Here is a 25,883-nt window from a genome sequence, read left to right on the forward strand (position 1 = left end):
TTCTTCTTTGACCCTTACTTGATGATATCCCGATTTCAAGTCTAATTTGGAAAAGAATCTAGCACCGTGCAACTCGTCTAACAACTCTTCTATAACAGGTATTGGGAACTTATCCGGGATGGTTACCTTGTTTAAGGCCCTGTAATCTATGCACATTCACCACGAACTGTCCTTCTTCTTCACCAATATTACCGGACTAGAGAAAGAGCTGGTGCTGTTCCTGATTATTCCTGTAGCCAACATCTCTTTGATTTGTTTCTCAATCTCATCTTTGTGATGATGAGGATACCTATAGGGCCTTACATTCACCGGACTTGCTCCTTCGACTAGCTTAATGGTATGTTCCTTGTCTCTGATTGGAGGTAGCCCCTTAGGCTCTGCAAACACCGAAACAGAATTGTGTAATAACTGACCCAACCTTTCCTTCTGTAGTAGAGACAAATGGCTCTCTTTTGCTCCACTCTCCTGTTTCTCTATACTCCCTAACTTCCTCTCTCTTCACTGCTTAGGCTTCACCAAAATACTCTGCAGAGCCACCATGGTTTCTTTGGTGCTCCCTAAGCCCTGTAATGTAACCCACTCTTTATTACTCCAAAAACTCATGAGTTGCTTCTTCCAATTCATAATCATATCTCCAAGAGTGTTCAGCCACTCTATTCCCAACACAACATCAATTCCCCCTAACTCAAACAGATGCATATCTGCTTGAATTCCAAATCCTCCAATCTTCAATTCCACCCCTCTGCAAACTCCTCGAGTCATGGTTTGAAACCCATCACCCAACCTGATTCGCATTTGTGAAGACTCCTCCATGGGCCAACCCATCTTACTTACCAACTTCTGAGAGATGAAGTTATGCGTCGCCCCGCTGTCTACCAACACCAGCACCAGAACTCCTTTGATCTCACCTTGGAAACGTATAACTTGGGGAGCGTGATTAGCCATCTGATCCAAATGCATCAGACTCATCTCTCCCATCTCATCGTCCTCAGCCTCATTCACTTCGATCGCCAGAACTTGGCCCTCTAACTCCTCTGTATCACTGTCATCAACAAGAAGGATCCGAAGGTGTTTATCGGGACATTGATGTGTAGGAGAGAAAGGCCCCTTACATTTGAAGCAAAGCCCTTTTTGTTTCCTATCCATCAATTCCTGATAAGATAAGTGTTGAAACCCACGATCACGAGGCCCATACCTTCTCTTATCGCCATGGGCCGCTCTTTCATCTCTAGGCCCAATAGGATTACTTTTAGAAACCCCATTCATTCCACCTTCTCTATTCTTCACTAAAACCCAATCCGAAAGTCCTCGACCCTCTCCATGAGTTCCGGGTCGGTGTGACCCGCTTCCAAATCTGAGCCCTCTCCTACTAGACGACCCATTTTCTCCACAGACCTCCTTCTCTACCGCACGCGTCACCTGTAACAACCTTGCGCGACTCATTTCCCTCATAGCTACGAAACTGCGAACTTGTCCTCTAATCTCTGCCTTCAACCCATGAAGAAAATACCCCAAAAATTGCTTATCAGGAAATTTCGGAATCTGAGCCATGAGATATTCAAATTCGGTGATATATTCTTCCACCGTCCCACTCTGTTTAAGCCCTGTTAATTGTTCATATACGTCACCGTCGCCATGACCCCCATATCTGGCCAACAGTGATTCCTTCAACTTCTCCCACGACAAGCCTTCATCTTCTCCGACCAAAGAATTGAAGAAATGAATCGTAGCTCCCTCCATACATAACTGAGCTAGACTCACTTTCAACTCCGGTAGCGTCCCCTGAACACGGAAATACACCTCCGCACGTGAAATCCACCCAGCGGGATCTTCGCCGTTGAAGGACGGTAGCTCTACCTTTTTTATGGATTGACGAAAATCTGTCAATGCATCACGACTGAGGTGGTGAAGCCCGGATCCGGAGGAATTCCCCTTCCCACTCGCACTACCTTCTCCTTCCAGCATCGCCTTCCCTACTCACCGCTCAAACATGGCCATGAGACTTTCATGGCTAGTCTTCACTAGATTCTGAACGTCTTTTAACGTCGACTTTACCTTCGACATCTCTCCTTCTAACGCCGCTACCTTCGCATCCATCTTAACCTTCTTCGGGGGCATTCGCTGGTTCGAATCCGGCAGGTCGGACCAGTTTGATATGAACTAACAGAACAATAATCAATGTAGCAGTAAAACGATTATGAAAATATGAGGAAAGATAGCTTTATTTATGAAAAATGGAAACGTGTACTGAGAATGGAATGTGTCAATCCCAAAATGGGCCCAAAGCTACGCTCCTATAGGATACTAGAATATCCTCTTCATTCCCTCTAGATCTAACTGCCGAATTCCCCCCCTATTCTCTCTACTGACTGTTCCTTATATTGTGGAAACGTACTGCCCCCCTCTTTCGTGCCACCTCATGATTGCTAACTAATTGAGCCTCAAATCCCTTGTTTACCCCTTCTGGAGTATACTTTCCAAACTCTGGGACCACTAGAGGTATGATGAATTAACTGTCCTGGTAATGATGAATTATTATCATTATTTCTATCAGGTTTCTTCCCATGTTGGAGTTCGTGTCAGGATTGGAGTCATTGGCAGGATGAGGTTGCCCTGGGGACGAAGTCTGAGCAGGGGCCCTTTGTGACGGTGCCGACATCCTTAGCTGGATGGGAGATGAGCCAGATGAGTTTCCAGTGTGGGCCAAAAAACTCGGGTGGTGTTGAGCGTACTAATGAGTACCATGCGAGGCTTGCTCAGGCTTTGACCAAGTAGATGCCGAGGTGAGCACCCCCTCCTTTCCTTTTTCCCCGGCTACTCCGATCCTTCTATTGCTTGTGCTGGCAGGGGAGACATAGTCAAATTTCCCAATCTTCAAGCCTACTTCAATCCTCTCGCCCGTGAATACAAGATCCGCAAAGCTAGAGGGCATGTAGTCCACCAAATTCTCGTAGTAGAACACTGACAGAGTGTCTACTATCATGGTAATCATCCCCCTTTCAATCATGGGAGGTGCCACTTGAGACGCCAAATCCCTCCACCTTTGGGCATACTCCTTGAAGGATTCATGTTCCCGTTTGCTCATGTTTTGTAATTGAGTCCTATCGGAAGCCATATCGATATTATATTGATACTGCCTAATGAAGGCAGTAATCAAGTCCTTCCACAAGCGGATGTGTGATGCTTCCAAGTTGGTGTACCAAATGACTGCGGCTCTGGCCAAGCTGTCTCGGAAAAAGTGCATGAGCAATTTCTCATCCCTTGAGTATGCCCCCATCTTCCAACGGTACATCTTTAAATGATTTTTAGGGCAAGTTGTTCCCTTGTACCTGTCAAAATCAGGTACCTTGAACTTGGGAGGGATGACGACATCCGACACTGTCATACCCTAATTTCGTCCGGGGACCTTTGCTTGATGACATGCGACCTTTCTTTGGTCCTTGTGAGGTGCTTGGCACCCATCATTAGGCAATTTGTGAAATTCCAGGACATGCTGGAAAACCAAAAAAATATTGATGCACAATCCGTAAGTTTCCGTGACACACCGGAAATCAAATGGAAGCATCGTTGCATAATTAAGTGATATTCCGTAACATTCCGTAAGTCAAAAAGGGGATGATTATGTAATCCGCAAGGTTCCATAACATTACGGAAAGAAAACAAGTATCGTTACAAAATTCGTAAGTTTCCGTAACTTTACGAAAAAAGAATCACCAAAAAAAAGCAGAGGGAGGTGTACTTAGTAAAAATGGGGGTGCAAATAGCACCCAGGCCCACTTGGGCCCTCCAGAATATTCCTCCAGAAGGCTGTTGCTTCTGGAGGAAGCAACCTGGCTCGCCTGGGCGAGCTGGGCGGCAACCACCTCCCCTATTTTGCTATAAATAGGGGAGGAAGTGAAGAAGAAAAGGGTTCAGCCCCTGAGGCACTTCTCTCTCTTTCGAATTTGCTTGGAAAAATTGTTTCCGTGAAGAAAATCTAAGCCGAGGTGCTTCCGAAACGTTTCCGTAACGTTTTATGTGAAGAATTTTGCAAAGGTTTCAACCGTTCTTTGACGTTCTTCATTCGTTCTTCATCGTTCTTCGATCTTCAACGGGTAAGTACCTCGAACCAAGCTTTTCGATTCATTCTATGTACCCGTAGTGGTCCACATTGTGTTTTGTGTATTTCTATTCTCATTTCATTTACTTTTTATACCCCCTCTTGACGTGCTTAAGCCATTTTACTTAAGTCATTTCTCGCTTAACTTAAAAATAAAATAAATTTCCACCGAACGTTTGAATTGTATTATCCATTAAATTCGGTTAAAATGAATTCCGACCGTTCGGTCGTGCCGTAACCACGTTGGAAATCAAAAAAGAGGTAAAAAATAATATAATAATCAAAAAAACATCTTTTAGTAAAATAAAGCGGAAAATCAATCGGACGTTTTCTCTTTGGGATTTCTCATTCTTAATTGAATTGACTAATAACTAAAGTGAAACTAAGGCTAAAATCAACTCGCCTAGTCAAGCTCGTCCACAAAAATAGGTTTTTGAAGTTTGTCATTTCAATTTCTCACTAAGTAAAATGGACCATTTTTAAGGTCCAACGCCTTAAAATGATCATCTCTTAAGTAAAAAAGAATCGCTTGATAAGAAAGAACTACGTAGGTCTGATTTCCTCATCGCAAATTGAGGAATACGTAGGAGCAAAGGGAAACACCCTTGTCGACCACAAAAAAGCAAAAAATATAAAAAAGGTATAAAAGATATAAGTACATAAAAGGGAACTAAAAATTAAAGTCATGTTTGCACATTCGATTAAAGGCTGCCGTCCCTTGGGACGGACGTGTGGGGTGCTAATACCTTCCCCGTGCGTAAATACAACTCCCGAACCTTTCACTTAAAAGTTCGTAGATCGCGTCTTTTCTGGTTTTTCCGACGTTTTCCTCAAATAAACATTGGTGGCGACTCCGCGCGTATTCCTTTCGTGGAACACGCATCCCGCGAGTCTCGCGTCGCCCTCCCGCCGAAGGGTAGGTTGCGACAGTTGGCGACTCCACTGGGGACTGTTTTTAGAGAGTTAGGCCATTTAATCTTGTGCAATATTTTACCGTGACTTATCCCTTTGTTGGTTTCCCTTCATTATGTTCTTATGTATATAAACTCTTTGTTGCTTTTAGTGCGTTTTAAAATGTATGCATGGGGTAAATATTTATTCATTTGATGCACACAAACACCAACACTATTTGCACACACTGTGAGTGAAAAAGGGCCCTATACCCGGGTTCATGGGAACATAAGGAGCGGAGGTGAATCTGTGATCATGCTAGGTCTCCGACTTGCTTGATTACAGTGAACCCTCATCTAGAGCTTTTTCTTTGAAAACTTATTGTTGCTAGTAGTCCCTACTGCTGCAATATGTTTTTCGAAGAGAATGATACCTCTAGAAATTATCAAAAGAGATATGACTACCTTGGGGGTTATCACTAAATGCCTAGTTAGTTCTCTCCCTTATAGGTCCCTTAAATAGGGGCACGAGCAAACACGCTGCGTGCCATTTTTCACACTGCCATGCATAAGTATCATATACCCTTTTGCTTATGTTCAGTGAATATTGTCATATTGTGTACATTCCCGCATTGTGTCTTTTGCATAGGCATCACATGTGGGTTCTGTCTTGATCCTTTCTGTAAACAAACCAACGGAGGGTCCGTGTCGCCTTCTTAAAAACGTACGTTGGGGCACTTTGCTACCCCTAGACGTTGTGTCTAAGAAGGGGACGAATTCCCCGGACCCCCGCATTCCTAGATTGCATCTGTGTTATATGCATTCCTTCATGCATTCATCCATTCCACCCATGAGATATCAGAGTTTTGATTTGCACCAGCTTTTGTCTCACTTTAGCAAGCATGGGAACAAATCAAACCGGCAAGAGGTTCTACCAAGTCAAGGTTAAAAGCTTAGATACCACCAGCATCAAGGAATTAGGGCGGTTAATGGAACCTCTCCAAATGCAAGCTTTCCGCAAGACTTACGGAAAGATCTTAGAGTTGACCTTAGCAGAGGTATCCATAGAAGCCATTGCATCACTCACCCAATACTACGACCAGCCTTTGAGATGCTTCACATTCGGAGACTTCCAATTAGTACCAACCATTGAAGAATTTGAGGAAATTCTAGGATGTCCTCTCGGGGAAAGAAAACCATATCTTTCATCCGGGTGTCTCCCCTCTTTGAGCAGAATTGCAACTGTGGTCTAGGATTCAGCAAGAGGTTTGGACCGTATAAAACAGACTCGGAACGGCATAACGGGCCTACCACGGGGGTACCTAGAAGACAAGGCGAGGGGTATGGCCAATCAAGGAGATTGGGTCCCGTTTATGGATGTGTTAGCTTTGCTAATTTTTGGGGTCGTCCTCTTTCCAAACGTGGATGGTTTGGTGGACCTAGCAGCAATTGACGCTTTCCTTGCCTACCACCATAGCAAGGAAAGTCCGGTGGTAGCTGTCTTGGCAGATCTATTTGACACATTTGACCGAAGGTGCGAAAAGAGTAGCGCACGGATCATCTGTTGCTTGCCCGCCCTCTGTGTTTGGTTGGTTTCGCACTTGTTCCAACAAGACACAAGACATCCATGTCCGCTCCTGAGCCATTGCTCGTGTACTGAAAAGAGGAGAATAGATTGGGACCAGCGTTTGGCCGGGATAGGAGGTAGAACAATCAGTTGGTTCCCCCGATGGAAGGAAGGAAAAGAAGGAGTCCTTTTCTCATGTGGAGGATACCCAAACATTCCGCTGGTAGGAACGAGGGGTTGTATTAACTACAATCCCGCGCTCGCTATAAGACAACTAGGGTACCCCATGAGGGGAGCACCGACGGAAGAAAGCATGTCTCCTTTCCTTGTGAGGGATTTCGGCGCACAAAATTCCAAGACTATACAAAGAATCCATAAGGCATGGGAAACCCCGTTAAGGAAAGATCAAGAACTTAGAGGCATCCGTAATGGCATCATTGGTGGCTACCACGAATAGCTGAAAGTTCATATACGAGGTTTAGATTGGCTCGCCAAGTTAAAAGTCGTCAGCGAAGAGAGTTTTGAAGCACCGGAAGAGGACGAAGAAGTCCAAGCTCTCAAAAGCGAGTTAGGAAAGGCGAAACTTGCCAAGGAGAAGTTCAAGTTGGCCGCAACACACATTCGGAAGAGAATGAAATTACCGCAAGAGCCCTTGAACAAGAGACCAAGAGGGCTCGCAAGGAAGAGTATGGCCGGAATCAATTTCGCGGAGCTCTATGGGGTAGCAATAGTGAACTCAAGCTGCGAAAGGAAGAGAGGGACCAGTCGCGAGCACATAGCATGGTTCTGAAAGAGGAGTTAGTTGCTTGTTCAAGGTCCAAAAGAAGCTTGTCTCAGCGTTTATGCGAGACGGAGACCAACATGCTAGCTATCATCGCCAAGTACCAAGAAGAGTTAGGTCTAGCCACGGCCCACGAGCATAGAATCGCGGACGAGTATGCTCAAGTATACGCGGAAAAAGAGGCTAGAGGAAGGGTGATCGACGCTTTACACCAAGAGGCAACCATGTGGATGGATCGGTTTGCTCTTACCTTAAACGGGAGTCAAGAACTTCCCCGCTTGTTAGCCAAGGCCAAGGCGATGGCAGACACCTACTCCGCCCCCGAAGAGATTCATGGGCTTCTCGGCTATTGTCAGCATATGATAGACTTAATGGCCCACATAATTAGAAATCGTTAGGAAACTTGTATGGTCTCTCAGACCTTGACTAGATACGACTTTCTTTTTGAAATAAAATGAGTTGGTCCCATGTTTCTACTCCAAAAAGCTTGTGCAAATCAAATCACTCCTATATTTCATCTCTAGCATGCATTTTTTCTTTACCCACTCCTCACGTTTGGTTTTTTTAGGGAAAAACACCATAACTAAATGCGCCACAAGGCATCCCTATCGCACCAGATCCAAATCTAGAACGATGGGTGATCAAGAGGAGACACAGGAACAGATGAAAGCCGACATGTCGACTCTGAAAGAACAAATGGCCTCCATGATGGAGGCCATGTTAAGTATGAAGCAGCTCATAGAGAAGAACGCGGCCACCGCTGCCGCTGTCAGTTCGGCTGCCGAAGCAGACCCGACTCTCTTGGCAACTGCGCACCATCCTCCCTCAAACATAGTAGGACGGGGAAGGGACACACTGGGGCACGATGGCAGCCCTCACCTGGGATACAACCGAGCGGCTTACCCTTATGGATTTCCGCCCAACTACTCACCACCCGTCTTGCAAGAAGATGCGGGCCACATTACTTCTCCCGTCCTTGAAAGAGAGCCTCCTCAACAGCCCGACGAAGTCCATAAAGACCCTCAAGACTATGCTCGAAGGGATGTCGAGTTCTATCCCCCGATCCCCGAAGGGCCGGCACCAGGAACGTTGCCTCAACCCGACATCGCGGCACCACCAATAGTTTTGTCCACGGAAGGACCGCCCCCAGCAACTAAAGAAAGGAGGAAGCTCGATCTCCTTGAGGAAAGATTGAGGGCCATGGAAGGATTTGGGGACTATCCGTTCGCAGACATGACGGATCTTTGCTTAGTACCCGATGTTGTTATTCCCCCGAAGTTCAAAGTGCCGGACTTCGACAAGTATAAAGGGACGACTTGTCCCAAAAACCATCTCAAGATGTACTGCCGTAAGATGTGATGAAAGCTTGCTTGTGGAGCTTCTATGGAGGCTGGATCTTTGAGCTTCAATGAGGTCCTTTAATGGTGGTTTTCCACCATGGAGATGCAGCGGAAGACAAAGGAGAAGAGGGGAGAGGAGGCGCCATCCACTAGGGAATAAGCCATGGAAGAAGGAGCTTAACCACCAAGATGAGCCTTGGATAAGAAGCTTGGAAGGATGCTTCAATGGAGGAAAAGAAAGAGGGAGAGAAAGAGAGAGGGGGGAGCACGAAATTGAAGGAATAAAGTAGGGAGAGAAGTGGAACTTTGAAAGATGTCTCACAAGACTCTCATTCATCAAAGTTACAACAAGTGTTACACATGCTTCTATTTACAGACTAGGTAGCTTCCTTGAGAAGCTTTCTTGAGAAAACTTCCTTGAGAAGCTTCTTTGAGAAAACTTCCTTGAGAAGCTAGAGCTTAGCTACACACACCCCTCTCATAACTAAGCTCACCTCCTTGAGAAGCTTCCTTAAGAAGATTCGTAAAGAAGCTAGAGCTTAGCTACACATACCTCTCTAATAGCTAAGCTCACCTCCTTGAGATGAGAAGCTAGAGCTTAGCTACACACCCCCTATAATAGCTAAGCTCACCCCCATGACAAAAAATATGAAAATAAAAAAAAGTCCTTATTACAAAGACAACTCAAAATGCCCCGAAATACAAGGCTAAAACCCTATACTACTAGAATGGCCAAAATACAAGGCCTTGACGAAGGAAAAACCTATTCTAATATTTACAAAGATAAGCGGGCTCATACTTAGCCCATGGGCTCGAAATCTACCCTAAGGCTCATGAGAACCCTAGGGCCTTTCCTTGGATCTCTAGCCCAATCTACTTGGAGTCTTCTAACCAATGCCCTTGCGGGGTAGGATTGCATCAAGATGGGCGCCCACTCTAAGGATGAGAAGCTATTAATACACTTCTTTCAAGATAGCTTGGCCGGAGCCGCGGTAGTGTGGTACACTAATTTGGAAGCTTCCCGTATCCATACTTGGAAGGATCTGATTACTGCCTTCCTAAGGCAGTATCAGTACAATTCTGATATGGCTCCCGACCGCACTCAACTGCAGAATATGTTCAAGAAAGAGGGTGAAACCTTTAAAGAATATGCGCAGCCGTGGAGGGATTTGGCGGCACAAGTAGCTCATCCCATGGTTGAGAGAGAGATGATCACCATGATGGTAGACACTCTGCCAGTGTTCTACTATGAGAAGCTAGTAGGTTACATGCCGTCCAGCTTTGCGGATCTAGTATTTGCCGGGGAAAGAATCGAGGTAGGATTGAAAAGAGGAAAGTTTGATTACGTTTCCTCCACAAATGCGAATGCCAAAAGAATCGGGGCAACAGGGGCAAAAAGGAAGGAAGGAGATGCCCATGCCGTCTCTTCAACACCCGCGTGGGTCAAACCCCAGCAAACGCCTCATGGTACCCATCAGTACGCACAACATCACCTGAGCTTCTTGGCTCATACCGGGAACGCCTCTAGTTCAACACCCGTGCAGCCTAAGGCACCCACCCAGAGGGAAGCTCCCCAAATTCCAACTCCGAACACGACTCGACCGGCCGGTAATTCCAACACGACAAGGAACTTCCCTCCGAGGCCATTTCCGGAATTCACCCCACTCCCAATGACGTACGAAGATCTTTTGCCATCCCTCATTGCCAATCATTTGGCCGTGGTAACTCCCGGAAGGGTCCTCGAACCCCCTTTCCCGAAGTGGTATGACCCTAACGCAACCTGCAAGTACCATGGGGGTGTCCCGGGGCATTCCGTTGAAAAATGCTTGGCCCTTAAATACAAGGTCCAACATTTAATGGATGCTGGATGGCTGACTTTCCAAGAGGATCGGCCCAATGTGAGAACCAACCCGCTTGCCAATCATGGAGGGGGAGCGGTTAATGCCGTTGAGTCCGATAGGCCGCACAGGTCTAAACCTTTAAGGGATGTGGCAACCCCTAGGAGGTTTATCTTTGAGGCCCTACAAAAATGAGGCGTGATTCCCCATAGTGGGTGTAAGGAGGATTCCTGTTTGCTACATTCCGGCGAGCTGCATGACATGGAGACGTGTTTGGGAGTAGAGGAGTTGTTACAACGGATGATAGATCAAGGTCGACTGGAAGTCGGCAGTGAAGGAAAAGAAGAGCAGCATATATGCATGCAGTCCACGGATGGGAGTAGTGTTGCGAAGCCCAAACCCTTGGTGATATACTTCACCAAAAGCGCAGCTTCGCAAAAGCCTGGACACCCCTTAGTAGCCAAACCTGTTCCTTTCCCATACCAAAGTAGCCACGCAGTACCATGGAGATATACACCTCCGAGGGAGAAGGAAGAAGAAGCCACCGACGTCAGCTCATTGTCAGCTAAAGTAACAAATATCATGGGATTGAGTGGTGTGACCCGTAGTGGTCATGTGTTCGCGCCTCCGGACCTACCAGTCCAACCCGCGGACGTCAAGGGAAAAGGAAAAGTGGTGGAGGAACAAGATGGCGAAGCACCCCACGCTTCGAATAAAGATATTCCGGCAAAGGGCCTCCCGAAGAAAAAGGATGGTAAAATGGAGGTGTCGCTAGAGGAAGCCAGCGAGTTCCTCCGGATAATTCAGCAGAGCAAATTCAAGGTTATCGAACAGCTCAACAAAACCCCGGCCAGGGTCTCGCTGTTGGAGTTACTTATGAGCTCCGAGCCTCATCGGGCTCTGCTAGTAAAAGTTCTGAACGAGGCCCATGTGGCCCAAGATATCTCGGTAGAAGGTTTCGGAGGGCTGGTCAACAATATCACTGCCAACAACTATCTTGCCTTCACCGAAGAAGAAATCCCTGCCGAGGGGAGAGGGCATAATAAGGCTTTACACGTATCAGTCAAGTGTATGGACCATATCGTAGCCAAGGTGCTCATCGATAATGGTTCCAGTTTAAACGTGATGCCTAAGAGCACTTTGGAGAAATTACCATTCAATGCTTCCCACTTAAAGCCGAGTTCAATGGTGGTTCGTGCCTTCGACGGCACTCGCCGAGAGGTTAGGGGAGAGATCGATCTCCCAGTACAAATAGGCCCTCACACCTGTCAAGTCACCTTCCAAATAATGGATATTAACCCCCCTTACAGCTGTCTGTTGGGGCGCCCGTGGATCCACTCAGTGGGAGTTGTGCCCTCTACACTCCACCAAAAGTTGAAATTCGTAGTGGAGGGGCACTTAGTCATCGTGTCAGGCGAGGAAGACATCTTGGTAAGCTGCCCATCCTCTATGCCTTATGTGGAAGCCGCAGAAGAATCGTTAGAAACCGCTTTCCAGTCTTTTGAGGTGGTCAGCATTTCCTCCGTGGACTCCTTCTCTGGGCAGCCTTGTCTGTCCGATGCAGCAGTAATGATGGCCCGAGTTATGTTGGGGAACGGTTATGAACCCAGAATGGGTTTAGGAAAAGACAACGGCGGCATAACTAGCCTGATAAATGCCCAAGGAAATCGTGGGAAGTATGGTTTAGGCTATAAGCCCACTCAGGCGGACATGAAAAGAAGCATCGCGGGAAGGAAGAGCAGTGGTCAAAGCTCGCGGTGGAGACAAGAAAGTGAAGGAAGCCCGCCCTGCCACATAAGTAGAAGCTTTATAAGCGCGGGTCTGGGAGACAAAGGTCAAGTGGTCGCGATATACGAAGATGATGTTCCGAATACATTAGATTTGGTACGACCATGCCCTCCTGATTTCTAGCTGGGAAATTGGCGAGTGGAGGAACGCCCCGGCATTTACGCAACGAGCATAATGTAAACCTTTACGGTTTTAGAAGCTCTATAGTTGGGCCTAGGCTTTAGAGTTTTTCCTTTTGTTAAGGCTTTGTGTCTTTTGTTGTTGATTGTATAATACAAGGATCTTTCTTCATCTGTTCCTACGTCTCTACCCATTCTCATTCATTTTCATGTTTACTTCTTTTTCTGAAACGGCAGATCCGATGACGAGTCCCCCGAAGGTACTAATACCTGGGACCCGCCTATCGACTTCGAGCAAGAAATGAATCAAACGGAAGATGAAGGAAATGAGGATGTGGGACTTCCCCCAGAATTAGAAAGAATGGTTGCCCATGAGGACCAAGAAATGGGGCCTCATCAAGAAGAAACAGAGCTGGTAGACTTAGGAATTGGCAATGGAAAAAGGGAAGTAAAGATAGGTACAGGTATTACCGCACCTATCCGTGAAGAATTAATAATCCTGCTAAAAGACTACCAAGACATCTTTGCTTGGTCATACCAAGATATGCCCGGTTTGAGTTCTGACATTGTACAGCACCGATTACCTCTAAATCCCGAGTGTCCCCCGGTAAAACAGAAACTGAGAAGGATGAAGCCCGAGACATCCTTGAAGATAAAAGAAGAAGTGAAGAAGCAATTTGATGCTGGATTTCTGGCCGTCGCTCGGTATCCAGAATGGGTTGCCAACATCGTACCGGTTCCTAAGAAAGATGGGAAAGTACGAATGTGTGTGGATTATCGGGACCTGAATCGGGCCAGTCCCAAGGACAATTTTCCTTTACCACACATCGATATCCTTGTAGATAACACGACCAATTTCGCTTTATTTTCCTTCATGACGGTTTCTCTGGTTACAATCAGTTAAAGATGGCGTCCGAGGATATGGAAAAGACTACTTTCGTCACCCTGTGGGGGACGTTCTGTTACAAGGTGATGTCCTTTGGACTCAAGAATGCCGGGGCAACTTATCAACGGGCCATGGTAGCTTTGTTCCATGATATGATGCATCAAGAGATTGAGGTCTACGTGGACGACATAATTGCTAAATCTAAATCCGAGGAAGAACACCTTGTCAACCTGTGGAAGTTGTTCGAAAGGCTTAAGAAATATCAATTAAGGTTGAACCCCGCTAAGTGTACCTTTGGGGTCAAATCAGGGAAATTGCTTGGTTTCGTTGTAAGCCAGAAAGGGATAGAGGTAGACCCCGAAAAGGTGAAGGCTATCCTTGAGATGCCAGAACCCCGTACAGAGAGGCAAGTCTGAGGTTTCCTGGGACGCTTAAATTATATTGCCAGATTCATATCGCAGCTCACCGCCATTTGTGAGCCGTTGTTCAAACTCTTACGCAAAAACCAAACTGATCGCTGGAATGAGGATTGCCAAGAAGCTTTTGGAAGGATCAAAAAGTGCCTTATGAATCCTCCCGTGCTTATGCCACCAGTACCTGGAAGGCCTCTCATTTTGTACATGACAATCTTGGACGAGTCAATGGGGTGTATGCTGGGGCAACATGACGAATCCGGGAAGAAAGAGCGCGTTGTTTACTACCTAAGTAAGAAGTTCACGACCTGTGAGATGAATTACTCCTTGCTCGAAAGAACGTGTTGTGCTTTAGTATGGGCATCCCATCGCCTAAGGCAGTACATGCTGAGCCATACTACCTGGTTGATATCCAAAATGGACCCGGTTAAGTACATCTTTGAAAAGCTAGCTCTCACGGGACGAATCGCCCGATGGCAAGTCCTGCTATCGGAGTTTGATATAGTCTACGTCACCCAAAAGGCGATAAAAGGAAGCGCCTTAGCAGATTATTTGGCTCAACAGCCTCTTAACGACTACCAGCCCATGCATCCTGAATTCCCGGATGAGGACATCATGGCCTTGTTTGAGGAAAAATTGGACGAAGATCGGGACAAATGGACCGCATGGTTTGACGGAGCGTCAAACATTTTAGGTCATGGCATTGGGGCAGTGTTGGTCTCTCCGGACAATCAATGTGTACCTTTCACAGCCAGGCTAGGATTCGACTGCACCAACAACATGGCCGAATATGAAGCATGTGCCCTAGCCGTCCAGGCAGCAATTGACTCCAATGTCAAACTACTCAAGGTGTACGGCGACTCAGCGTTGGTAATCCATCAGCTGAGAGGGGAATGGGAAACTAGAGATCCCAAGCTGATACCCTACAAAGCCTATATCAAGGAATTGGCTAAGACCTTCGATGAGATCTCCTTCCATCATGTTCCCCGCGAGGAAAATCAAATGGCGGATGCACTTGCTACGTTGGCGTCTATGTTCCAGCTAACACCGCATGGGGATCTACCCTACATTGAATTTTGGTGTCGTGGCAAACCCGCGCATTGTTGCCAAGTGGAAGAGGAACGGGACGGAAAGCCTTGGTATTTCGACATCAAGCGATATGTCGTAAGCAAAGAATACCCGCCAGAGATTGCCGACATTGAGAAGGTTGACAGCCGGTTTCTTCATGAGCGGAAGCATACTGTATAAGAGAAATCACGACATGACACTCCTGCGGTGTGTGGATGCCAGGGAGGCAAATCACATGATCGAGGAAGTCCATGAGGGCTCGTTTGGAACACACGCCAACGGGCATGCTATGGCCAGGAAGATCCTAAGAGCAGGTTATTACTGGCTTACCATGGAAAGTGATTGTTATGTCCATGTGAGGAAATGCCACAAATGTCAAGCATTCGCAGATAATGTCAATGCTCCACCACATCCTCGGAATGTCATGTCCGCCCCTTGGCCTTTTTCCATGTGGGGAATAGATGTCATCGGGGCCATTGAGCCCAAGGCCTCGAATGGTCATCGCTTCATCCTCGTAGCGATAGATTATTTTACCAAGTGGGTCGAGGCAGCTTCCTATACCAACGTCACGAGGGGTGTGGTAGTCAGGTTCATTAAGAAAGAGATCATCTGCCGATATGGTTTGCCAAGGAAGATTATCACGGACAACGGCACCAACCTGAATAACAAGATGATGGGGGAAATGTGCGAGGAGTTTAAAATCCAGCATCACAATTCCACACCCTACCGGCCAAAGATGAATGGAGTCGTGGAAGCGGCCAATAAGAATATCAAAAAGATTATCCAAAAGATGACCGTGTCATACAAGGATTGGCACGAAATGCTCCCATTCGCATTACACGGTTACCGAACTTCAGTGCGAACGTCAACTGGGGCAACGCCGTTCTCATTAGGTATATGGGATGGAGGCTGTGTTACCGTTTGAGGTGGAAGTCCCGTCATTAAGGATCTTGGCAGAATCCGGATTAAAGGAATCAGAGTGGGCTCAAACGCGCTATGACCAGCTCAACCTCATCGAGGGTAAGCGCTTAACGGCCATGAGTCATGGGCGCTTATACCAGCAAAGAATGAAGAATGCATTCGACAAGAAAGTACGTTTACGCAAGTTCCATGAGGGAGACCTTGTGCTAAAGAAAATGTCCCATGCTGTCAAGGACAATCGAGGGAAATGGGCCCTGAATTACGAAGGGCCTTTTGTTGTGAAGAGGGCTTTCTCCGGAGGAGCCCTGGTGCTTACAAACATGGATGGTGAAGAGTTACCTTCACCCGTGAATTCTGATGTCGTCAAACGATATTATGCTTAGAAGCTGGGGCAATTAAGGATGTCGCTGCATGTTCTTTATCTTTATGCGTTTTCTGGATTTCCCCCAGGGATTTCCTGTCTGTTGTATCTCTCGTTACAATCTTTCAAAGAAATGAACGTGGATTCGAGGCTTTAGTCCTCACGTTAGTTTCAAACCTTGCGTTGATTTGTGATCACCTGAGCCCTTCCGCTCAGTTCATGGGATGCCCCAAGCGCTTAATTAAAATTGAACCTGAACCAACTTTCCCTAAAATTTGCTGCGTTTGAAAACATTCATGCATACGCATGCATATTGTTGTGGTAAAACAGGGGCAGGATCATCTTGAGCTACCTTCTGGGGTAGAGACAAAACATGAACAACAGAAACCAATCAAGGTAAGACAGCGATGCAGTCAAGATTGGCCACACCAGGTTGTTTCTTACTTGCAGGTACATAGGAACGGATGCAAGTGGGGATGGGGTCACGACCGACTGATCGTCGCCCCTTTCTCCACGCTAAGCAAGCGGAGAACGTCGCTGCAAGGCAGCCCCGTATCCTTTGTATTCGCAGTTTTCTTTTACTTTTTGTTTGTTTTAAAAATAAGTAATCAATGCCTAACTCTAACTTAAGTAAGTTCAAGTTAAGCAAGACGCTAAACCATGAGGAAGGAGGGGGCATGGTTAATGTTCCTCTCAAAAAAAAAAAAATGCAGGTTAGCTCGCCTGGGCGAGCTGAGCTCGCCTAGGCGAGCCACCCCTGCACCAAAATATAAAGATGACGAAAGGGGGGACGTTTTTGCATTCAAAAACTTCTTTTCCCCCTTTCAAAAGCCATACCCACGGGATTTACGAGTTTGCAGCCCTAGGGTCATCATTTTTCGCATTTTTTGATTCCGTTTCGCGCTTTTGTTCATCACCAACAAGTAAGTATTCCATCCCTAAGCTTTCTAGCTTTTCATTGGTGTATTTTGATCTCCTTTTGGTGCTCTAAAATGTGGGAATGTGCTCAAATATGTGGGGCAATTTTGGTTTGTTTTCTTGCTTGATTGGGTTGGATTGGGGGTTTGTATGGGATGGCCCTAGGCCTATAATGCATTTTGAAGCAATGGAGCATGCCACATTGTCCCCGTTCTCTTGCTATTGATGCCTAAACGCGCGCCCACCAAGTGTTCGGTGAAATGCCTCAATGGCATTAGCGTGTGACTTTTGTAAGGAAACAACCCATGGGGCATTTTGGTTTGTACATATTTTCTATTTTTTGGGACATGTATTCATTCCCGAAAAAGGCTAGAATAATTGCCTCACATATATACTAGGCCTAGGAACCAAAGTTTTTATGCAAAAGAACACAAGAAGAGGTGCATGTTGGGTAAAGTTACCCTTTTTGGCCAGCGATCAGCTATGGGCCACGCTACAATATTTTCCCTATGCCTAGATGGTTAGGAATTTTGCTCATCATGAATGTGTAGGTTTAGAATAGGTAGCAAAATACCTTTGGCAATCTACACTTTGGGTATGGTGGCAAAATACTTGGATGTATGTACATATAATTTTTGGTAGTCAAAATGTCTCACAAAAATCTATAAATATGTTGCATGTTATGTAAAGAAAATACATTACAAAAATACCTTTTAATTTGAATACAATTTTAGTAAGCAAAAGAAAATATACTTGAATTTGCATGCGGCTTTAGGTAGTAAAAACACTTGAAAAAAGCATGAAATGTAGCACCTTATTGTGTAGATAGTCAAGATTCATCATGAAGTTTGTGTATGTATAGGTATTAGAAATACCAAGATGTGCACGTATGCAATTTTTGATAGCCAAAGTGCTTAGAGTATGCATGTATGTGAATTTAGCAAAGGAAATGTGTGTGATGTAGGTAACAAATACACCTTGGAAGTACATGTGAATAATCTAGGTAACGAAGGTGCCTTGATTGTATATGGGTGCATTTTTCTTAGTTATAAGAATGTCTTGTGCAAGTGAACGTTCGTAAAGAAGTGTGCGCATAAGCTTGCTCTAAATTTACATTGATGTTTGTATTTATTGGAGGGGGTTGTATGCCATTTTTGGTTTAAGGGTAGCATTTCTTGGTAAAAACTAACTTTCCAAATGTTTGCCTTCGCAGGAATGGCCCCGAGGAAGCTTGCCTCAAAGAGGTCCAGGAAAGACAAGGCGGCCGAAGGAACTAGTTCCGCTCCGGAGTACGACAGTCACCGCTTTAGGAGCGCTGTACACCAGCAGCGCTTCGAGGCCATCAAGGGATGGTCGTTTCTCCGGGAGCGACGCGTCCAGCTCAGGGACGACGAGTATACTGATTTCCAGGAGGAAATAGGGCGCCGGCGGTGGACATCACTAGTTACTCCCATGGCCAAGTTCGATCCAGAAATAGCCCTTGAGTTTTATGCCAATGCTTGGCCAACAGAGGAGGGCGTGCGTGACATGAGATCCTGGGTAAGGGGTCAGTGGATCCCGTTTGATGCCGACGCTATCGGCCAGCTCCTGGGATATCTGTTGGTGTTGGAAGAGGGCCAGGAATGTGAGTATGGCCAGAGGAGGAACCAGTCTGATGGGTTCGATGAGGAGGCCATCGCCCAGCTGCTATGTATACCGGGGCAGGATTTTGGCCGGACTGCTGCAGGGAGGCGAGTGCGAATCATACGCACCAACATGACCACCCTGACCCAGATATGGATGACGTTGCTCCTCAGCAACATCCTGCCCAGCGATCATAATTCCGACCTCCCCCTGCCGAAGTGTCAGCTGGTGTACGCCATCCTAATGCGGATGAGCGTCCATGTGGCTCAGTTAATCGCTGATGCCATTTATATTTTTGCAGGTATGGCGCCTACCAGGCATCCTTTGGATCCAGATAAGTCCAACAGGGCCCTGGGATTTCCCTCGCTGATCACAGGACTCTGCCAGTCATTCGGAGTCCCCGTTGCACCTACCAAGGTAATTCGGCCGCCCATCACCCGGGCTTTTATTGAGAAGTACTGTACCCAGAGACAGGCTCAGGGTGATGCTCCACAGGCCGTAGGCGCGCCACCACTACCTCATCAGGCTGGCCAGGCTGGGGCATTTGACATGGAGCAGTATTTACGGCATTTGGTTCGCCAGCAGGCGGCCAACCACCGAGCACATGTACAGACCCATGATTGTCTGTACCAGATGAGCCTCAGCATGCAGAGCCAGGGCTTCGCTTCTTTTTCATGCCCTACTCCAGACCAGTTCAGGGCAGAGGTCGCATGGCCCGAAGATTGGCCCGAGGCCCAAGCAGGAGAGGCACCCCCAGAAGCTCCCGACGGTGGAGAAGAGGCCCACGAGGACGAGGAGATGACCGATTTGCTTGACTTCTTGGGAGGGAGTGGAGATACGTGACTGGGAGATCCCTAGATTCATGTTTTCTTTCATATTTCTTTTATCATTTTTATGTTATGTTATTGTTTTGACTTGAGAGACTAATGTTTGTTTTTGTTGTTTCGATTGTCATTTGTACAGCGCATACATTTTTGTTTGGATTGTTGCGTTAGTGTTTATATGTCATTACTATCAATGATGCTTGAAATTTTGGAACCGTGTAGAGTTCTTCGTTTAGGAACATCGTAAAAAAAAAATATATATATATATATATATATATATATATATATATATATATATATATAATAAAACAAACAAAAATCATGATAAAAATAAAAATAAAAATTAAAAAAGGGAAAAAGAAAGCAAGTAAGAAAGAAGAGAGCAAATAAGGAAAAAGAAAGCAAGTAAGAAAAAGAGAGGAAAAAGAAAAAAATAATAAGTTGGTTAGCTGAAAAACCGACATGCTTTTGAAAAGAGATGACTTCCAACTTTTCTTTGAAAAAAAAATTCATTGATCATAACTAGTTTTTGAAAAGAAATGTGTCTACACTTGAAGGGTGAATACTGTGAAATTTCCCCGGACGCCCGAAATGGACTCGGATGAATGCACAAATTGATAAAAGAACATATTTTGGAAACATTGGGTTGATTTAAAATAGAGGAAATGAATCCTGAGCCCTAGCATCACATGACCATAAAAATTTGACACTTGAGTGTCCGCATAGGTGCATGCATGACCAGTTTTGCATAAAATTTCCAAATCATCATTTTTGCATTTGTGTCATGGAAATAATGTGGGGCACCCCTTCTATCCTTGAACCAAACCAAACCCCGCCATGTATCATGCCCAGTCATTCTACAAATCTTGAGCCAAAATCCTGACTCACCATAAACCTTGACCCAGGGTGAGAATGTCAATCCTTACTCTCGGAGACAAAAAAGAAGAAGAAAGGAAATTTCCAATCAAAGAGAAAGAAAAGAAGAGCAAAGGAAATTCCCAATCAAAGAGTGGGAGAAAGAAAAAAGAAAAGAAAGAAAATTCCCAACCAAAGAATGGGAGAAAGTAAAAAGAAGAAAGCTCCTGGTCAAAGAAACCAGAAGAAATGTGTAGAGAGATCCTTGGACCAGACAATATCTGAGCATATACAGAATTGTCACCAAATGAACAAAAAAGAAGGAAAGGAAACCATGACCTAAAGTGGTCTTCTCCCTCTGATTACCAACCAAAATCCTGTGCGTCGGGGACTTGTTCGCCTCGTGCAAAACCAAAACAGAAAAGGAAAAAGCCAACAAAAAATCAAAAGCCAAAAACACACAAAAGCCGAAAAACCCATCAAGAAAACCCATTCCCAAGGGAAGTCCTATTGATCCATGATCACGCATGTAATTTTTGATTTGATAGGAAATAATTTGCAAAGTCAAGTCATGACATATCTATGGTTCGGAATTAGGATAAAACACTTACCTGTGCGAGATTGATACACTTTGAGTGGATTTCTTCTATTTTTTGTCGAACCCAGTGTTTCCTCTAAATGGTCATTTAGAAACGAAATGCTAATATCCAAAATCTCATTTATGGCTATGAGGGATTTCATCAGCAGACTCTCCTTCCCTGGTAGACGCATTGTTTGTCACTCAAAAAAGCATATGCTGCTCTAATCAGTTGGAATATTTGTCTCTTTGCTAAAGCATGTTTGCATTTTAGTGGAGAAAACACCGAGACTTTTTCAAGTCTCACAAGTTATCCAGAACTACGTAGGTCTGAGTTCCTCATTGGAGGATACATAGGAGCAAAAGCCTCGCTTTTGTCGACCACACTGCTTTCTGTTACCATGACCCAAGAGCTGGTAGCCCACGGAGACACCTTACGGTTATCCGCACCTCGAGTGTGATTGATAAGCGGAGGCCAATATGGTCATCTGTGCCCTTTCCGGAGATGTAGGCATCTTCTGGTGGAGACTTTTTCAAGTCTCACAAGTTATCTAGAACTACGTAGGTCTGAGTTCCTCATTAGAGGATACGTAGGAGCAAGAGCCTTGCTTTTGTTGGCTGCCCCAAAATCTTTGTCATACTGACCCTGAGGTCATGTGACATGCACCCTTGTGTCATCCAGAGGCGGCGGGCCCGATGACACGCGGAGATACCTTATGGTTATCCGCACCCTTTTTGTCATCCAGAGGCGGCGGGCCCGATGACACGCAGAGACAAAATTTGGTCATTCTGCACCCTTGTGTCATCCAAAGGCGGCGGGCCCGATGACACGCGGAGATACCTTACGGTTATCCGCACCCTTGTGTCATCTAGAGGCGGCGGGCCCGATGACACGCGGAGATACCTTACGGTTATCCGCATCCTTGTGTCATCCAGAGGCGGCGGGCCCGATGACACGCGAAGATACCTTACGGTTATCCGCACCCTTTTTTCATCCAGAGGCGGCGGGCCCGATGACACGCAGAGACAAAATTTGGTCATTCTACACCCTTGTGTCATCCAGAGGCGGCGGGCCCGATGGGCCCGATGACACGCGGAGATACCTTACGGTTATCCGCACCCTTTTGTCATCCAGAGGCGGCGGGCCCGATGACACGCAGAGACAAAATTTGGTCATTCTGCACCCTTGTGTCATCCAGAGGCGGCGGGCCCGATGACACGCGGAGATACCTTACGGTTATCCGCACCCTTGTGTCATCCAGAGGCGGCGGGCCCGATGACACGCGGAGATACCTTACGGTTATCCGCATCCTTTTGTCATCCAGAGGCGGTGGGCCCGATGACACGCAGAGACAAAATTTGGTCATTCTGCACCCTTGTGTCATCCAGAGGCGGCGGACCCGATGACACGCGGAGATACCTTACGGTTATCCGCACCCTTTTGTCATCCAGAGGCGGAGGGCCCGATGACATGCAGAGACTGACATAGTCTTCTGCACCTTTTGTTCCTCCGGGAACAACAAGTCATTTACATGCGGAAATTTTATGGTCACCCGCGACTCTCGTCAACCGAGAGGAACGAAATTAGTGTCATACCCTAATTTCGTCCGGGGACCTTTGCTTGATGACATGCGACCTTTCTTTGGTCCTTGTGAGGTGCTTGGCACCCATCATTAGGCAATTTGTGAAATTCCGGGAACAACAAGTCATTTGCATGTGGAGATTTTATGGTCACCCGCGACTCTCGTCAAATCGAGAGGAACGAAATTAATGTCTTATCTTTACTTTCCTTTTATCTCCAATAAAAGACAAGTAAAGAGGGGCAACTGTCATACCCTAATTTCGTCCGGGGACCTTTGCTTGATGACATGCGACCTTTCTTTGGTCCTTGTGAGGTGCTTGGCACCCATCATTAGGCAATTTTTGAAATTCCCGGACATGCCGGAAAACCAAAAAAATATTGATGCACAATCCGTAAGTTTCCGTGACACACCGAAAATCAAATGGAAGCATCGTTGCATAATTAAGTGAGATTCTGTAACATTCCGTAAGTCAAAAAGGGGATGATTATGTAATCCGCAAGGTTCCGTAACATTACGGAAAGAAAACAAGTATCGTTACGAAATTCGTAAGTTTCCATAACTTTACGAAAAAAGAATCACAAAAAAAAGCAGAGGGAGGTGTACTTAGTAAAAATGGGGGTGCAAATAGCACCCAGGCCCACTTGGGCCCTCCAGAATATTCCTCCAGAAGGCTGTTGCTTCTGGAGGAAGCAACCTGGCTCGCCTGGGCGAGCTGGGCAGCAACCACCTCCCCTATTTTGCTATAAATAGGGGAGGAAGTGAAGAAGAAAAGGGTTCAGCGCCTGAGGCACTTCTCTCTCTTTCGAATTTGCTTGGAAAAATTGTTTCCGTGAAGAAAATCTAAGCCAAGGCGCTTCCGAAACGTTTCCGTAACGTTTTCCGTGAAGAATTTCGCAAAGGTTTCAACCGTTCTTCGACGTTCTCCATTCGTTCTTCATCGTTCTTCGATCTTCAACGGGTAAGTACCTCGAACCAAGCTTTTCGATTCATTCTATGTACCCGTAGTGGTCCACACTGTGTTTTGTGTATTTCTATTCTCATTTCATTTACTTTTTATACCCCCTCTTGACGTGCTTAAGCCATTTTACTTAAGTCATTTCTCGCTTAACTTAAAAATAAAATAAATTTCCACCGAACGTTTGAATTGTATTATCCATTAACTTCGGTTAAAATGAATTCCGACCGTTCGGTCGTGCCGTAACCACGTTGGAAATCAAAAAAGAGGTAAAAAATAATATAATAATCAAAAAAACATCTTTTAGTAAAATTAAGCGGAAAATCAATCGGACGTTTTCTCTTTGGGATTTCTCATTCTTAATTGAATTGACTAATAACTAAAGTGAAACTAAGGCTAAAATCAACTCGCCTAGTCAAGCTCGTCCACAAAAATAGGTTTTTGAAGTTTGTCATTTCAATTTCTCACTAAGTAAAATGGACCATTTTTAAGGTCCAACGCCTTAAAATGATCACCTCTTAAGTAAAAAAGAATCGCTTGATAAGAAAGAACTACGTAGGTCTGATTTCCTCATCGCAAATTGAGGAATACGTAGGAGCAAAGGGAAACACCCTTGTCGACCACAAAAAAGCAAAAAATATAAAAAAAAAGGTATAAAAGATATAAGTACATAAAAGGGAACTAAAAATTAAAGTCATGTTTGCACATTCGATTAAAGGCTGCCGTCCCTTGGGACGGACGTGTGGGGTGCTAATACCTTCCCCGTGCGTAAATACAACTCCCGAACCTTTCACTTAAAAGTTCGTAGATCGCGTCGTTTCCGGTTTTTCTGACATTTTCCTCAAATAAACGTTGGTGGCGACTCCGTGCGTATTCCTTTCGTGGAACACGCATCCCGCGAGTCTCGCGTCGCCCTCCCGCCGAAGGGTAGGTTGCGACAGACACCAAACATATGTCGGTCATATTGGCGAAGGGGTAGTCACCAAACCCTTCAACAACTCTCAATCTCTCTTTGATGAGATCAAGCTTTTCTCTTTTTTTCCACTACAGTCCCCCTACAGAGAAGAGTAGTGGTTGCATCGGGCGGGGTTGAGAGACTCCCACGATATTAAGCTGAGGCAAGGCATTGGGTATCATCCCTCAATGGGGAAAAGGGGTATGAGTCGATGTCCCCTTGGGCACGCTCCCGAGGCTCTTCGTGGGTGCCCCTATAGGCTGGGGAGGCCGCCTTTCGAAGGTAAAAGGAACGACATGGTCTGTGTTCTCATGCATGGCAGGTGGCGTAAAGTTAGAGGGTAGACTGTAGAGGTAAGCACTTCAGTAGTACCCCAAATGCGGGCTGTTGGTATTCCCCAATGTGTCTCTTCCACATCCCACCATATCCGGGGCAAGTTGATGTGCTATATTTTCTGTAGACGGAAGGATCGGGTTTGCTTCAACGGCGGCGCTGGCAGTAGCAGCTGTGGCTGCATTACTCTCTATTAATCTTTTCATAGCTAGCATGGCTCCATCATGGAGGCCATTTGATCTTTCAGAGTCGAGATGCCAGCTTTCATCTATTCTTGCGCTTCCTCTATGTCATCCATAGCCCTAGATCTAGAATGGGTTCGATAAGGGTGCCTTGGAGCGAGCTTAGTTATTGTGCTTACTAGCTAAAAAGACAAAATATGGTGAGTATGCAACAAGGAATTCAAAGATGAATGCATTGGATTCACACAGGTTTTTAAGTAAACTCATGGATTTAAACCAACCTCATTTTATTAGAGAACAACAAGGTTTTAACTAGTCAAAATCAGAGTGACAATACAATTGCCTTAACGGCTCCTAATTATGTGAGCCATTAGATCAATCATATGCTGGAAATAGTTGAGGAGCCCATGAATTTCTTCGGAGGCCGAGTACACGTCTGCCTTTTCTTTGGCCTTAGCTAGCAGTTAGGGAAGCTCTTGACTTCCATTCAAAGTAAAGACAAATCTGTCCATCCACATCTTTGCCTCTCTATGCAATGAGTCGATCACCCTTTCCCTTGCTTCCTTTTCCGTTGATACCTTGGCGTACTCATCCCCTAGCCTTTGCTCATGAGTTGCCATTAGGTTTAGCTCTTCTTTGTATTTATCAATGATGGCCAACATATTTCCTTTAGTCTCACTTAACTGTTGGGACAAATTTCTTTTGGACATAAGACATGCCTTTAACTCGTCTTTCAAGATCATGCCTTCGACCCGTGACTAATCCCTTTCATCTCTTCGGAGCTTAAGCTCATTGTTGCTGCCCCATAAAGCTCCTCGGAACTTGTTTTGGCCGTGTTCTTCCTTCCAGGCCCTCATGGTTTCTCATTCCAAGGCTTCGATGGTGGAAATATTGATGTCCCTTAGTTCATCGTACTCTCTTCAGACTTTGATGGTCGTTGACTTGAACTTCTCTTTGACTGCCCGGGCTCTTTCAAGCTCCACCTTTAGGGCTTGTACCTCTTCGCT

The sequence above is a fragment of the Glycine max genome, chromosome 12 (genome assembly GCF_000004515.6).
Source record: "Glycine max cultivar Williams 82 chromosome 12, Glycine_max_v4.0, whole genome shotgun sequence".
Taxonomy (NCBI): Eukaryota; Viridiplantae; Streptophyta; class Magnoliopsida; order Fabales; family Fabaceae; genus Glycine; species Glycine max.